The 16,804-nt window shown below is 33.7% G+C and overlaps 1 long non-coding RNA gene across 2 annotated transcripts; it reads left to right on the top strand.

The window, feature by feature from the left end:
• Window positions 1–466: 466 nt before the first annotated feature.
• Window positions 467–16,473, top strand: LOC139847858 (uncharacterized). 2 transcript variants are annotated; one of them, XR_011759719.1, is made up of 6 exons: window positions 467–624; window positions 10,204–10,405; window positions 10,476–10,674; window positions 12,250–12,291; window positions 15,820–15,918; window positions 16,109–16,473. It is a non-coding gene; the product is annotated as an uncharacterized lncRNA (long non-coding RNA). The 2 variants fall into 2 exon arrangements; XR_011759718.1 differs by lacking the exon at window positions 467–624 and adding an exon at window positions 1,086–1,449 and having other exon boundaries at window positions 10,047–10,405.
• Window positions 16,474–16,804: the final 331 nt, after the last annotated feature.

The raw sequence follows: 16,804 nt of genomic DNA, 5'->3' as shown, positions 1-16,804 counted from the left end.
GAAAGAGAGAAGAAATATTGATATTTCAAGAGAAATGGTACACCTTAAATGGTTACCATACATGTCTATTTATAGTATAAAATATTACTATGCAAGAAATATAATAATAATAAAATTAACATCCAATCTAGATATTTTATAACACAATCTAGATATTTTATAACAATATATATATATATATATATATATATATATAGAGGGTAAAGATCAAGCGGTAAGTAGGTAAATCTGGAATAAGGGAATAAGTGAAGATCCTACCGTCTATCATCGTTTCTTCTTCAAGGTGTACCCTAATTTCTCTGCTCCCGCGTTTTATTCAGATTATAGTGAGAAGGTTAATTTGGTAATTAACATCCCTCCTGTTACATACCGATTCATTACCTAAATTTTTAAGGCATCCAGGTCAATTGTCAATTACCTCTTTCAATCTTCTTTCTCTTTGTTCTGCTTCAATTAGTTCATCATCGTCGATCGCCTCTTTTAATCTTCATCTTTCTTGTTTTGCTCCCATCAATTCATCACCTAAATCTCAGTCTAATTACATGCCTTGTTGTAATTGACGAGAGATTGAATAGGAAGAAACTCTAATTTCATTTTCTGTAATGGTTTCTGCTTCCTCGAAAGGTAATTTAAGAACACCTAATTCGCTAATATTTTTTCCTAAATTTTACTGATTCCGATTTTTATTTCAATAGTTGCTTGTTCTGATTACATCGATGTGTTTACGTTGATCTGGTAATGTTTTTTTTCTGATATTTATATTGAAAAATGGCTTTATTACCTTTGCAATTGCTAATATGTATTATGAATGTACTTTAAGATGTTGCTCTGCTGATTAACTACTACCTCCATCAAATAGCTTCTTGTCTCAGCCACCAATGCACACTAAAAGCTATACGGTCTTAAAAAACAAGTAAGAACACAACGAATTGAATTATATATGAATATATGAATTGTCATATTATGATAGTCAAGTTAATGAGTCAATGTTTTTCTAAATGTTGAATTCTGTAGTTATTGCCTTAGCTTGTTTGGATTCTATTTTTACTGATAACTCAAATACTCACCAAAGATTCTATTTTTTAAGTTATACGTTTCTTGTAGCTTTGTTAATGAAGAAAGATAGCACCTCTTACGTTTTTTTGTGTCAAAAATAAAAAAAAGTTAGTCGATCTTGTTAAAAATGCGAGCAAATTGTATCTTTAAGTACGTTATGACTTTATTTCAGAAACTCATAGAGATTCATCCAGATTTTACACCAGACAATTATATATTAGAAACAACAATTGAAACATATACATAAATGATTATTGGAAACATATTACTGTATCTTAAATATAAGATCGATTATAGGGTAATGAAGATTTTGTAACTAAAGATCTCATCTCTAAGATGGATGTTTATGGTTACATAAGATTGATTACTGGGATTGCTTATGAGATTGAAGAGGTGTTGGAAATATGTTCTCGGGTTGGCTATGGTTCGACCGTGGTTTGACCGTGGTACATATATTCCGAAGATATGCCCATGGCATTAAATAATAAAAGTCCATTTATCCTATTCGGTCACACACAAAGGCCAATCGTAAATTGTTTGATATACCTTCTAATCGGAAATTAATTTATTAATCATTAGTTAATGGTTTAATAAATTAAGTAAGTTTTTTTTTATGTGTGTACATATACTTACAAATCTAAATATGTAGAGATTTGATTAGATTTTGCAAATCATATTTTATATAATATATAAGATTTGATTTGATATAAATAAGATTTGATTTGATTTATAAATCTTATTTTATATAAAGATTTGTACTATAATCATATTTTATATAATATATAAGATTTGATTTGATATAAATAAGATTTGATTTGAGTTGTAAATCTTATTTAATATAAAGATTTGATTTTGCAAATCTTTCAAAATCTTTCAAAATTTTTATATTTGTATTATATGTATTATTGTATCAATTTTAATTCTATATAATACCAAATCTTGTTATTGAAAAGATATAGAAACTTGAGATACAAAAACACACATACAAAATGATATTTCTCTTTCTCTTTTTCAAGTAACCAAAATATTTGAGATCTATAATTGGGTTCGGTTTTGGTGGAAATAAGGAAAAAGAAAAGATCCGTTAAGTAGAAGGTATAGATTGAAACAAGGTTGGAACTTTGGGTGTCTACCGTTTAGAGGAACTCTTCTTTGGGTTTTTCAGATTCGATCTTCAAAAGGCTACAAAGGTTGTATTTTAATCTTCTCTTGTTTAATTTCGTTAATTTTGTTTTGTTTGCTAAAGTTTTGTACAATGATCCGTGGAAGAGTATGATTTTGTAAAGTTTTAAAAATGCTTCCGCTCGCTTTGAATTTGTATCATACTCCAACAGTGGTATCCGAGCCATCTTGTACAAGTTTTAACAAACTTTTCTTATGATATTTAGTTTTGATGGATGCGTTATGCATGATTCTTTGAGATGATCATGCATAACAAACATGCAAAACAAGTATCATAATTTATGTTTTATGTTTCCTAAATACTAATTTGAATCTTGGATTTTGACAAAATGTAAAATGGGTTAAATTCATTTTTTTCATTTAAGAAATTTTTTCCAGCCTGGACAGTCCGTATTTGATGGACTGTTTCGGGGCTTTAAACTCAATATTATTGTATGAGACCAATTGCATTTGAAAGCTAACTGAAAGAACTTAAATTTGAAAAAAAAATTCATCGAAAACGGATTAGAAATGAGTAAGATATGACCATTTAAAGTTACATGTATGAATCTGCCAAAATCCGAAAATTTTAATGGTAACTTGCATGTTGACTATTAAAGATTCAATGTTTAGGAAAATAAAGTACATGAATTCTTTTCATGTTTTACATGAAATGAGAAAATTAAAATTATTAATTTTAGACTTTATGCTTTGGTAAGGTGAATAAATCTCCAACATGTTTTGATTCACTTAATATGTTTATTTGGATGGTTTTGGCATTAAAACCATACTTACAAAATATGAAGTGGGTTTACATACATATGTTATGTAAACAAGGATTGAATATTATAAGTGCCATTAAGTGTTGTTTAAATCAATCCTTATCGAAACATGTTATATGAAAATGGACGGTTGGCACTCTATTTGTTATGTATGTGATTGTTGTATGAAATCGGTAGTATTTGCCTCAACAAGACCCTTGTGTGGATGTTTGGTTGTATGATTTAATTTATTATTTATTCGGGATGAATGTAATAATTTATTAAACGACTTGCATGTCGTCTTTCTATTTATATTGTATTTGTAATAGTATAGAAAATAGAATAGTTATTTTGTAAGATAATGCAACCAAGATTGAAATCAAGAAGACGATGTTCACAAGGCGGCCCATCCGAGCATATAATGGAGATGGCGGTTTTAGTGGGAGCCAATTCTCACACAAGGTTATGTCCCTAGTTGACCATGTTTTTCCGTGTGTTGGCTCACCGGAAAAACGCATAGGACTCGAGGCATACTACCGATAATTGCGTGTCATGATTATTATTGTTTTATTATTTGTCTATGCCATGCTAGCTAGAAAATGTTTAAAAAAAAAAAAAAACAAAACAAAAGGGACAATAATCATATAAAACGGTTTGGTTAAAATTAGTTTAACAAACGCAACACGCAATACATAATTAGCAAATGTTTTAAAATGGTGTAAACTACTTTTGCTAAAAGAAAACAAAAACCCGTTTTAAATGTAAACTTTACGCTATCCATGAGTAGTACACACATCCGAACCTTCTACCTGTTAGAGTTCGCGATACCCGAGAGTCTTGGGCCGGACTTTAATTGGGTGTTGGGAAGGGTGAGGTGAATTTCACGATACCCGAGAGTCTTGGGCCGGATTTCACGTGTATCTATCACGGACGGTTTACAATCTGAAATCGTTGTTTGCGGCAAACCCGCCACGAGGAAGGATTAGCGTAGAAGGGATTAAACATGCCAAGTGAAATAATTGATTATCACTAAATCCCGCAGAACCTAAGAATTTCATAATGGATGAAATTGGTAATATAGTTACCTACCTAAATAGCTTATGGTTGGCGATCCGCGGCGAACCCGTCGTTAACATAAGTGAAATATGGATCTTAGCCTTGTTAATTATAATTGTTTGAATATTAAACACACTTGGGTAATTATCTTAACAAGGTTTAAACATATCAAACTAACTAATACAACTTACTTTAAAAATAAAAATATGACAGATGTCTGCAACAAACACAAATCCTACTCCGTCATCAATCACTAATTTCTGCCTTAAAGGGCTCCTTGAAAAGGACAAGCTTACGGGTTTGAACTACATGGACTGGCTTCGCAACCTAAAAATTGCTCTTAGGATGGAAGGAAAGATCAGGGCTATTGAGGAACCCTTACCGGCAGAACCCGGATCGAGAGCTACTCAAGCGGCTAGGGACGAGTTTGAAAAACGGCGTTCCGAGTCTAATGAGGTAGCATGCTTGATGTTGGCGACCATGTCTCCAGAGCTCCAAAAGGGCATGGAGAGCTTAGGGTCATATGACATGCTTAACCAACTCAAGGACATGTTCCAACAACAAGTAAAGCAAGAAAGGTTTGACACCGTGAAAGCTCTCGTATCTTGCAAAATGGCAACGGGAAGTAGTGTTAGTGTCCATGTACTACAAATGAAAGGGTACATAGACCGGTTGGAGCGCCTTGGTTTTTCCATAAGTCAGGAGCTTGCAACGGATTTTATCCTGAACTCGCTGACTAGTGCATATGAAGGATTCATTATGAACTATAATATGAACAATATGGAGAAAACAATCATGGAGCTCCATGGCATGTTAAAAACCGCTGAGGCTAACATGGCCAAAGCTAAACCCGCAACTACCGTTCTAGCCATTCGTGAAGGTGGGATTAAGAAGAAGAAAAACAAAGCAAAGGGCAAGAACAAGGGCAAGGGTAAGGTTGGCACGTCCAACTTCAAACCTAAACCTAAGGGCATTGCTAACTCTTCTACTTCAAAGATCCCGCAAACCAAGTCTCCTGAAGAAGCAATATGCTTTCATTGTGGGGATAAAGGACATTGGAGGCGCAATTGTACTAAGTACTTGAAGGAACTTAATGAACTACGGGCTAAGGGAGTCGCCGTACCTTCAGGTTTGTTCATGATTGAACTAAACAATACTACTATTTCTAATTCCTGGGTATTGGACACGGGATGTGGTACTCACATTTGTACAAATGTGCAGGGACTCACAAGAAGTAGGAAGTTGAAGACCGGGGAGCTTAATCTAATCATGGGGAATAAGAATGTTGCCTCTGTTGACATGATTGGAGAATACAAGCTTTCTTTTGATTCTGGTTTATGTATTGTTTTATCTAATGTTTGCTACAGTGCCGAAATGGCAAGAAACATTATATCTTTTGATACTTTATTTAATGATGGTTTTAATTTTAGTTTTGATAATGGATCAATACTTGTTCACAAAAATGGGATGTTTTATTTCAAGGCTAGTCCTTGTAAAGGCATCTTAGAAACCACAGCAAAGCTAAATGATAGTTCAATCTACAATGTTGATTCATCCAAAGATGTTTTGGATAAAACGTATCCATGGCATTGTCGTTTAGGCCACATAAACAAGAAACGCATAGCCAAACTCCAGTCAGATGGAATTCTAGAATCATTTGATATAATATCGTATGATGAATGCGAATCTTGCTTATCAGGAAAAATGACAAAGGCACCTTTCACAGGAAGCTGTGAACGGGCAAAGGATCTGTTGGGGTTGGTACACACTGATGTGTGCGGTCCGTTCAGATCGCCTACTAGACACAAGGAACGATACTTCGTTACATTTACTGATGACTTCAGTAGATATGGCTATGTTTATTTAATTAAACAAAAGTCTGAAACTTTTGGAGTGTTCAAGGCATACCAAAACGAAGTAGAAAATCAACTGAACAAAAGAATTAAGATTCTCCGATCTGATAGAGGTGGTGAATATCTTAATGATGAATTTCGTGATCATCTACGGGGTTGTGGGATAATCTCACAATTAGCTCCTCCTAGAACACCACAACATAATGGTGTGACTGAAAGGAGGAATCGAACATTACTTGATATGGTTCGATCCATGATGAGCCGCACAATGCTTCCAATCAGTTTTTGGGGTTACGCCCTACAAACTGCCGCAAGGATCCTTAACCTCATCCCAACCAAGAAAGTTTCCAAAACACCTTATGAGATATGGCATGGTAAAACTGTGTCTCTCTCATATCTAAGAATCTGGGGTTGTGAGGCTTACGTTCGTCGTGAAGCTCAAGATAAACTTGAACCCAGATCTGAAAAGTGTTTATTTGTTGGTTACCCGACTGATTCTTTTGGATATTTGTTTTACAACCCTACTGAGAACAAAGTCTTTGTGTCTCGAAGGGGAGTCTTCCTTGAAAAGGATCTCATATCGAAAGGAACCAGTGGGAGCAAAATTGACCTTGAAGAAATTCAAGAATCAACCGACATGGAAACCGATATTGGAACCGATTCTCCTCAAGAGGTCGACGAGCCTGCAATTGAAAGAGAAACTGGCCTACAGCCACCACCCATACGTAGATCTGATAGAGTGCGTCGAACACCAAAGAAATATAGTTTACACATATTTGAGGGTGATGACAAAAATATAGATTCTGATGAACCTATTACCTATCAGGAAGCGATGACAGGCCCCGAGTCTGCCAAATGGAAGGAGGCTATGGACAACGAGATCCAATCCATGCATGATAATCAAGTCTGGTCTTGATTGATCATATACCAGGTATTAAAACTATTGGGTGTAAGTGGGTCTTCAAGAAGAAGACCGATATGGATGGAAATGTACACACATTCAAAGCCAGACTGGTGGCTAAGGGTTACACGCAACAATATGGTGTAGACTATGATGAAACTTTTTCACCAGTAGCTATGTTGAAATCCATTAGAATACTTCTTGCCATAGCTGCATTTTATGACTATGCGATATGGCAAATGGATGTAAAAACAGCTTTCCTTAATGGTAAACTAACAGAGGATGTGTTTATGACACAACCTGAGGGTTATGTACATCCTAAGTATCCTAATAGTGTGTGCAAGCTTCAAAGGTCCATTTATGGACTTAAACAAGCTTCTCGTACCTGGAATCTTTACTTTAATGAGAAGATCAAAGAATTTGGTTTTATTAGAGGCGAAGATGAGCCATGTGTCTATGTTAGGTCTAGTGGGAGTGTTGTAGTCTTCCTTGTACTATATGTCGATGACATATTACTCATGGGAAACGATATCCCGACACTGAAAGATGTCAAAGCTTGGCTAGGGAAATGTTTCTCCATGAAAGACATAGGAGATGCATCATATATTTTGGGAATAAAGATCTATTGAGATAGGTCAAGGAGATTAATTGGGCTAAACCAAAGTGCATATATAGATAAGATACTGAAGAAATTCGGTATGCATAACTCTAAGAAAGGGTGCGTTCCTATGAACCCTGGAATGATATTGAGCAAGTCTCAATGTCCTAATTCTGACTTGGAGTCAGCTACCATGAGTCGTACTCCATATGATTCAGCTATAGGATCGATCATGTATGCGATGATATGCACTAGGCCTGACGTGTCGTATGCACTAAGCATGACTAGTCGTTATCAGGCCAATCCTGGTGAAGCTCATTGGATAGCAGTCAAGAACATTCTAAAGTATCTTAGGAGGACCAAAGAGATGTTCTTGGTCTATGGTGGGAATGACGAGCTGAGCGTCAATGGATACTCAGACGCTAGTTTCCAATCAGATAGAGATGATTGCTCTTCACAATCAGGATTTGTATTTATGTTGAACGTTGGAGCCGTCACATGGAGAAGTGGCAAGCAAAGTACTATTGCTGATTCTACGACAGAAGTCGAGTATATAGCGGTAAATGAAGCTGCTAAAGAGGCCATGTGGATAAAGAAATTCATCGGGGATCTAGGAGTGGTTCCTACAATCCATGATCCTGTTGAGATTTTCTGCGACAATGTGAGTGCGGTTGTCTTGGCTCAAGAACCGAGGTCACAAAAGCGCACACGGCATATACTCAGAAAGTACCATTACATCCGTCAACTTGTAGCAGAAAATGACATATTATTAAGTAGAGTAGACACGACTAAGAACTTGGCTGATCCTTTCACCAAGCCTTTGCCACAGACTAAGCATGATGCTCATAGCATGTCTATTGGCATTCGTGTCATTGATGATAAAGTTTGATTGTATTTATTATGTTAAGTTTGAAACTTTAAACATTGGGCAATAATATATGTTGCAATTGATCTGATGATTAATATATTGAGATTATATTATACGCACGATGCGATCATTTCATTGTATATTGCCATGTTTCATTTTGCATGTTTTAACTTCCAATGAATACTATTTCATAAACTTCCACAGTCGGTCATTCTCTAAGGAAGAGAGAATTGAATTAAGGCTGCTATGAAGTGTAGTAATATAGGCTTATATGAAACTACATTCATGAGGAACTTGATAGTTGATTCAAGGTTCTGGAATGACCACACTTAGATGCTACTTCATGGTTTTAAGTCACAAGTAAGCTCTAAGATGGCAATATCATTTATCCTAGAGTGGATATGTATGAGGAATCCTGACACAAACTATATTCTACTTTGACCTGTATTTAACGATGTGCGTAAATGCCAGTCATAAGGGTGCAGATCAGGTACAATATGGGATGTGGTGGATGTCTATACAGTTGAAGCAATTTGTTCCTTCTTCTCATAGCAAGTTGAAGCGATATCTCTGGGCCCCTCGTTGATTTGTGCTGCATTAAATGCATGGCCATGCTACGACTGAATTGATGCAATAGCAGTCTATTTGATCACCACAAATCTCTATCGGGAAATATAATCTTGAACGATGATGATTGACACTTAACCATGTCACACGTTCATAAAGATATCTAGAACAAAAGGATGATTGATATAAATAAAAATATAGGAGTGTAACGTAGCAGACTAGTTGTTACACATGGTGTGTCTTTAAGACTAGCCAATATTATTAATGTCAGTGCAAGTGGGAGTTTGTTGGAAATATGTTCTCGGGTTGGCTATGGTTCGACCGTGGTTTGACCGTGGTACATATATTCCGAAGATATGCCCATGACATTAAATAATAAAAGTTCATTTATCCTATTCGGTCACACACAAAGGCCAATCGTAAATTGTTTGATATACCTTCTAATCGGAAATTAATTTATTAATCATTAGTTAATGGTTTAATAAATTAAGTTTTTTTTTTATGTGTGTACATATACTTACAAATCTAAATATGTAGAGATTTGATTAGATTTTGCAAATCATATTTTATATAATATATAAGATTTGATTTGATATAAATAAGATTTGATTTGATTTATAAATTTTATTTTATATAAAGATTTGTACTATAATCATATTTTATATAATATATAAGATTTGATTTGATATAAATAAGATTTGATTTGAGTTGTAAATCTTATTTTATATAAAGATTTGATTTTGCAAATTTTTCAAAATCTTTTAAAATCTTTATATTTGTATTATATGTATTATTGTATCAATTTTAATTCTATATAATACCAAATCTTGGTATTGAAAAGATATAGAAACTTGAGATACAAAAACACACATACAAAATGATATTTCTCTTTCTCTTTTTCAAGTAACCAAAATACTTGAGATCTATAATTGGGTTCGGTTTTGGTGGAAATAAGAAAAAAGAAAAGATCCGTTAAGTAGAAGGTATAGATTGAAACAAGGTTGGAACTTTGGGTGTCTACCGTTTAGAGGAACTCTTCTTTGGGTTTTTCAGATTCGATCTTCAAAAGGCTACAAAGGTTGTATTTTAATCTTCTTTTGTTTAATTTCGTTAATTTTGTTTTGTTTGCTAAAGTTTTGTACAATGATCCGTGGAAGAGTATGATTTTGTAAAGTTTTAAAAATGCTTCCGCTCGCTTTGAATTTGTATCATACTCCAACAAGAGGTTCATGGGAATGTCTTTAAATTTTCGTATCATGTTTTGATCATTATGCTGAGCTGCTAACCAACCCAATTACCCTGTCATTTTGGCCACCTTCGGTGCATATAAGTTCTTATATTAGCCACCAACTCATTTACTCTGCCTTTCTTGCCACATTCAGTGCATATCAGTTCTTATTTTGGTCGGGCAACTAACTGAACATAGTAGTTATATAATAAATTCCGTTCTCGCTTTTATCCGTGGGTGGTCCAAGAGCAAACAAAAGATTAAGCCTGAAATAAAGTTGAACCATGGCATCGTATTGGACTCCAAATTTTCTGCGAATACAAGAAGAGGAATTGCTCGGAGACTTAAAAGTGCAGGTGAGATGCCTAAATTTAAAAAGCCCGAAGAACCTGACATGAAACTGACATCTGTTAGCTGACTTTGTAGGTCAAGGAAAAGATATATATGTGTACACTTATGGAACTTTGCACCCCGATTTGGTGAGGTTGTTACCATATCGCTCCTCCTCTAATAAATATTCTTTACATTCTGATCCTATGCAAATTGAGGAAAACTCTTTTTTCACAAGGAGGAAGTTTCTGTAATACCTTATAGAGTTATCGCAAATCATAAGCCTCCTGAGAAGGTAACGAATTTTTCTTCCGCGCTCTTGTATTTGGCTATGAATTTTATATATAATATATGTGAATATACATATGTATTTGCAAGTTATACAAAGGAATTGTAGGTTGAGGTTAAGCCATTCTCCACATGTGTAACCCACATTTCCCGGTGATTTTTAATTTATTATCTATCTTGTAGTGATGAATATAATGGACTTACCACCCTAAAATACACTGGTGTAAAAGTTGGGTCAAAATGAAAGGTGGAAGTCATATAAATAAGGGTGATGATATGTACACAACCACTTTTTACACATACACAACCAAATATGCTTTATAGTGTCGTACAGTACAACACTGTAAAGCATGTTTGGTTGTGTATGTGTAAAAAGTGGTTGTGTACATATCACTTCCATCACTTCCCTATAAATAACAATGTGAGGCTGGAAATGGGCATAGAAAGCTACTGACATGGGGACAAAAATGATACATCTTTTAGTTGTTATTTTGTCTTCATCTAAACAAAACAAAGGAAAAAAAATTAGTTGCTTCTATATGACTTTCTATGCATTACTTCAAGACATTTAATCACTAAAATGGTGTAATATTATAAATAATGTCGATTTCTTCGTCAAACCCGTAAATTCACGGGTCATTAATCTAGTTTATGATGATAAATATTAATGTTTCATTAATTTTTTAAATTTATAACTTAATATGTTATCATACAGTTGATGAATGTTAACGTGCTGAAATTTTTCTATTATACATCTGTGAATGTTAACATACATATGATGAATGTTAATAATTATTGTACATCTAGTGAATGTTAACATACATTTGATGAAGTTTTTATATTTATTGCTTAATATGTTATGATACATATGATGAATGTTAATGTGCTGAGAAATTTTTATTGTACATATGATATATATTATTATTGTACATCTAATGGATGTTAACATTTATTGTACACCCGGTGAATGTTAACATACATACATCCGGTGAATGTTAACATACATCTACATCTGATGAATTTTTTTATATTTACTACTTATGATATTATCACGCATGGTTAGTTACTCATTCTAAAACCACATCTTACATCTCCAGTCCCAACTGCAAATTAAATCACTTCTAGTGGATGTTATCATGTCATTTCCCTACCATAAAACTATGCTTATTTGCATAGATAAGTTTAAAGCTTTATAGTAGATTATATATTGGCTGACTTTTTACCAACTAGATGCAGTTATACAATCTCTACTTCAATTATATGATAATTCGTATTACCTCACTGTTATGGAAAATTTGCTGAAGCTTCGCTTAGTTTGCATACTGTTGTGAATGTTTTTCTATGTCTATTATATACTCATTATGGTAAATTCCTTTATGTTAAGTCTTGTATATTCGGTTGCAATAAGATAGATATTCTTATAATGTATCTAACTGATGAATGTTAAACTTATGGGTGATAAGGACAAAAATTATCACATTAATCAGTGAGATAATAACATTTTAAAAAGTTCAATTTTATGAACACATTGAACTCTGTATTTGAAGCTCATTTTCTTATGTGTTCTTTTTTTCTTTTGTAGGACAGGTGCAACAGCGATTTGAGAACCTCAAGAAGCTAAGAGGTATTTGATGTTGAATGTTATTTTTTATTTTTTTTTATTTTTTTGTCTTTGTGTTCGTTTTTAGTATGTATTTTTTTTTTTTTTTTTTTTCGTGTTCGTTTTTACTACGTTTTTTTCATTATTTTTATGACTAGTTAACTTTATTTTTAAAAAGGAAATAGTTTAACTTTCTGACTAACACCCATGTGAATTTGAGATTACACACAATCCGAATCACTCTATTTATAAGCAAATTGACTTAGCATATGTATAGCAATGTGCATTGAATATGGTCAAGAAATTATTTTGAATTACCTTTTTTGTGTCAAATTCTTGTGAAAAGTCCATTGTACTCTTACTTGCTTTGTCCTGAATCACTTTCATGGGAAGTTTGGTGTTTGTTTTTCTGCTTCGGAAAGATAAATGGTTTTACTGCAATATAAAGCCAATTACAATGGTTATGAGAAGTCATGAACGAAATCGAGTCTTCGTGATTTTTATAGTAATTGGTTTGTTGCATCTAGTTATATGATTCTATTAAAATTTGAATCTAATGAATACTTGTTTCCCCATTAATAGTTGCTTCGAATGTGACCTCTTTCTTCTCATCTCTTGCGGCGGACACATTTCCTTCGAAAGTTCACCTTCTGGGGAATCTACAATCTCGAGCAAAATGACCCTTCTTGCCACAATTGAAGCATTCACCATTCTTTCTCTTATCATTTTCCCCGTATTGTTGGCGATGATCTCTTCTTCCTTGTTGAGCTCCCCCTGAAGCGTTGCCTTTTGATTTTGGGTGACCCTTCCACCCATATGTCTTACTTTCTTTCGAAGACAACTCTTGTCTTCGAGACATAGCTTTCTTCTTATTGGTGAAGAGTGCTTCTTCTTCTCCTTTTATGCTCACTTCATTCATCTGCTTGGCTAATGCCTCTTGGTTAGCCAATAAATTCTCCAGCTCTATTAATGATGGTTGAGTAGGCCATCCTCTCACAGTGGCTATAAATCCATTATACTCGGATCTTAAGCCATGGATGATAATTCTCTTCATCCTTGCATCACTCACTTTCTCTTCAGGAGCAAACTGAGATATCTCACGGCAAATAGATTTCACCTTGGTGAAATACTGGGAAATAGACAAACTTCCTTGTGAGATACCTGCGAGCTCATTTTCCAAGAGCTGGAGTCGTGCTTCATTCTTCTTTGAAAATAACTTGTCAAAAGTTTCCCAAGCTGCCTTCGGTGTTTTCTCGTCACGGATGTGCTCCAATAGATCCTCCTCGATTGTAGTCTTCAGTATAAATAAAGCCTTTCCGGCCTTAATGTTCCATTTTCTCAAGGCTTCGGCATTTTCTTTCGGTGGAGGCATTGTGTCACTACCAACAACTATTTCCCATAAATCCTGTCCTTGTAGGTAGGATTCTATACAAGTCCGCCAATAACCATAGTTGTGGTTATTGAGACTCTTGATTCCACTGCTCGTACTTGCAAGATCTGTCATCATGACGTCCAACGTCCAATAAGCTTGGTCCCTGACCGATGAGCTTTCACAGTTCCTAACTGTGCTCCGACAGAATCTCCCTTAGAGCCTTGGTGAAAACAAGTCGATGTAAACGTCCAACGTTTACCGATTTCCTCCACTAGAAATGGTCCCGAACGACCCGCTCTGATACCAATTGTTGGAAGCTTCGACGAGCCCAACACACCCACTATAGAGGACCTAGGTTATACTCACTCACTAGACCAACACTTTGACGTTGGTTAGCATTTAATTTTATAAATCCTTAGTGCACAATAATATTTAGGCGACAGTGTCGACCATATATCATTTAGGCGGTATAACCGACCATGTATCACTTAGGCGGCAGAGCCGACCATATAATAAGAACAACAAAAGTGCACTAAGAACTTAAACATAAACTAAGGCTTGATCGGGAAACTTAACAAAAACACTTATATTAAATTACAATTACAATATTACTTACAAGCTTTCTCTTCTCTACTTTCGCTAACGCACACTCTTCTTCTCTTCTTCACTACTCACTTCTTATTTCACTCTCACAACTTACTTCACTTACTCACACCTTACACACAAATGAAATCAACACCCATATTTATACTACTCCATGGAAACTTCTACACACTAGATTTTTTCATGGATAAATATCTAGATATTTTTACCACATAAAAACATCTAGATTTTTCTTCATATATATATATTAATATCTAGATATTTCTTTTACATTTTAATATCTAGATATTTATATACATTACTAATTTCATATTATCTAAATTTGCATTGTATTTTAACAATAAGGACAAAAATTATCACATTAATCAGTGAGATAATAACATTTTAAAAAGTTCAATTTTATGAACACATTGAACTATGTATTTGAAGCTCATTTTCTTATGTGTTCTTTTTTTCTTTTGTAGGACAGGTGCAACAACGATTTGAGAACCTCAGAAGCTAAGAGGTATTTGATGTTGAATGTTATTTTTTTTTTGTCTTCGTGTTCGTTTTTAGTATGTATCTTTTCTTTTTTTTCGTGTTCGTTTTTACTATGTTTTTTTCATTATTTTTATGACTAGTTAACTTTATTTTTAAAAAGGAAATAGTTTAACTTTCTGGCTAACACCCATGTGAATTTGAGATTACACACAATCCGAATCACTCTATTTATAAGCAAATTGACTTAGCATATGTATAGCAATGTGCATTGAATATGGTCAAGAAATTCTTTTGAATTACCTTCTTTGTGTCAAATTCTTGTGAAAAGTCCATTGTACTCTTACTTGCTTTGTCCTGAATGACTTTCATGGGAAGTTTGGTGTTTGTTTTTCTGCTTCGGAAAGATAAATGGTTTTACTGCAATATAAAGCCAAATACAATGGTTATGAGAAGTCATGAACGAAATCGAGTCTTCGTGATTTTTATAGTAATTGGTTTGTTGCATCTAGTTATATGATTCTATTAAAATTTGAATCTAATGAATACTTGTTTCTTATTTGCTTACAAAATTGATGTATATTCACAGTTATATATATGATTGGTGTAGTCATAGTTGTGTGGTGTTTATTGTATGTGTTTATTTTATTATAGACTTGTAGTCATAGTTGTGTGGTGTTTCTTTTGCTGCCATAAAAGCACACACAGCCCGTTTAAACGCATATATTTTTTTTTACTGATTAAAAACCACATTGAGAACTATTTGAGTGGGTCTGAAGGTGATTCTGAGTCAATGAAATCTATTGTAAGTGGCAATCAAAAGGAAGCTTCTTGGGTTTTTAGGTCTCTGCAGAAACTGAAAATCGACAAAACTTTATACACATTTGGGTCAAACTCATGTCAACATGTGGCAGTTCATGATCCCAATATAGGTAGCAAAATATGCAAGTGAGGATGCGTGTTTTGTTTTTTACGGAGTATGGTAGTGCACCAGATATCATATGGTGATTTAATATCACAATCCCATAAGGTTTTGTGCTTTGATCTACTATCTATTATTTTATCAAACTAAAATTGATGAATTCATTTGGTTTATGCAGATATGTCACGATCTTGGTCCCTAAGGTTGAGGTTCCTATTTGGGGTGCCATTTACATTCCTTACTTCATCACCACATTGTACTCAGTTGGAAGTCCAGGGTATTTTGTTTGACATAATTCCTTTTCTTTAAATTATGATCTTTAAGAGATTCACATATTATGTGGTCATTGGGTATCACTTATCATATAGTACTCATATTCATATTCATATTCATATTCATATTCATATTCATATTCATATTCATATTCATATTCATATTCATATTGTGATCTTTTTTATATATTTTAGGTCTGTTCATTTGTTGTTCTACTGGATTATTTTTGAAAATGTCATGCCCCTGCACCGTACAAAGGCAACATTCATTGGTTTACTTGATGCCAAACGGTCTAATGAACACGTCGTGACCGAGAAACAACTAAGAGACGCTCTTAAGAACAACAAATCAAATGCCGAAGCAGCACCTTAAAATATCAAATTCAAGATGGAAGTTAAAAACAGTCAAATTGGATTGTACATGTGTCAAAATGTGTTGTGGGTCAAATGGGTGTCATATTGCACACAATGTAAAATATATTACAATTTATTAGATTCATTTTTTTTTTTTATATTTATCACTTAATATGTTATCATACATCTAATGACTGTTATTGGGTTTAGAGATTATTATTATACATTTGATGAATCCTTTTGTTAGAGATTATCATATGAATAATAAATTTATATTAATTTAGATGTTACTTAATTTTAAATGCTTCAAAGTGAATGTATCCATGATGATAAACATTAGTAATTATAAGTGATTTTTCTTTAATTTATCACTTAATATGTTATTATACATCTGATATCTGATGTGTGGTTTCACGTTATTATCATACATATGATTGAATGTTAATGAGTTGAAACTTTTTTTGGTCAAAGATTATCATATGAACAATAATTTATATTAATTATTAATTTCTTTTTATTTTTTTCCCAAATTATTAA

Source organism: Rutidosis leptorrhynchoides, chromosome 5, assembly GCF_046630445.1.
Source record: "Rutidosis leptorrhynchoides isolate AG116_Rl617_1_P2 chromosome 5, CSIRO_AGI_Rlap_v1, whole genome shotgun sequence".
In the NCBI taxonomy this organism is placed as follows: domain Eukaryota; kingdom Viridiplantae; phylum Streptophyta; class Magnoliopsida; order Asterales; family Asteraceae; genus Rutidosis; species Rutidosis leptorrhynchoides.
This window is presented reverse-complemented; position numbering and strand designations above follow the sequence as displayed.